Here is a 982-nt window from a genome sequence, read left to right as displayed (position 1 = left end):
AAAAAAAAAGAAAAAAGAAAGCCTCAGTGGGCTTTATAGAAAAACTGGTGGGGTCATGGCTAGTTTAAGTGCAGCAGTATTTGCAACGAGTCGATCACAACCAGTTACAGATTTTTTTTCCTTTCTCCCCTTCCACTGCTTCGCTTAGCCTTTAAAATGTATATTAAAATAAAAGGCTGGGCGCGGTGGCTCACACCTGTAATCCCAGCACTTTGGGAGGCCGAGGTGGGCAGATCATGTGAGGCCAGAAGTTCAAAACCAGCCTGGCTAACATGGTGAAACCCCATCTCTACTAAAATTACAAAAGTTAGCTAGGTATGGAGGTGCACGCCTGTAATTCCGGCTACTTAGGAGACTGAAGCAGGAAAATCGCTGAAACCCAGGAGATGGAGGTTGCAGTGAGCCAAGATTGTGGCAGTGCACTCCAGCCTGGACAACAGAGCAAGACTCTGTCTCAAAGAAAAAAAAAGAAAAGAGGCTGAGGCAGGAGAATTGCCTGAACCCGGGAGGCAGAGATTGCAGTGGGCAGAAATGGTGCCATTGCACTCCAGCCTGGGTGACAGACAAAACTCCATCTCAAAAAAAAAAAAACTAGCTGGTCAAGTAGTAGTAATTGAAGATGGTCAGTTTAAGGTGCTGTGGCAGGTAAGGGAGCAAGACAGGAGAACAGATTGGCTAGTAGTGACTGCCAAGCCTGTTGTAGAAGTTCTAATTTTCATGATTTTTTGGTGGGATCGGCATCCTTGTTTTAAGTGAGACTCTAATTAAGCAACTCACTCAAAATCATATAGCCAGGAATTTTCAGGGCTGAATTCAAACCAGGGCCTATCAAATTCCAAGGTTTTTTTTTTTTTTTTCCTTAATAATTCTTCCAGAACATGAAGCCAGCTGAGGCATTTTTATTCTTTCATGAAGGCTATAAAGTGCTAAAATTGTAGCCAGTAAACCACATTGTGTTTTTTGTTTGTTTGTTTGTTTGTTT

General features: G+C 42.7%; 1 protein-coding gene across 2 annotated transcripts in view; it reads left to right on the top strand.

The window, feature by feature from the left end:
- MTCH2 (mitochondrial carrier 2) overlaps window positions 1-982 on the top strand; it is a 71,858-nt gene that overhangs the window by 39,221 nt on the left and 31,655 nt on the right. The gene's annotated exons all lie outside the window — the stretch shown is intronic.

This window comes from Mandrillus leucophaeus, unplaced genomic scaffold (genome assembly GCF_000951045.1).
Source record: "Mandrillus leucophaeus isolate KB7577 unplaced genomic scaffold, Mleu.le_1.0 Scaffold66, whole genome shotgun sequence".
Classification (NCBI taxonomy): Eukaryota; Metazoa; Chordata; class Mammalia; order Primates; family Cercopithecidae; genus Mandrillus; species Mandrillus leucophaeus.
Note: the sequence above shows the minus strand (reverse complement) of the source record. Positions and strands in the feature narration are given on the sequence as shown.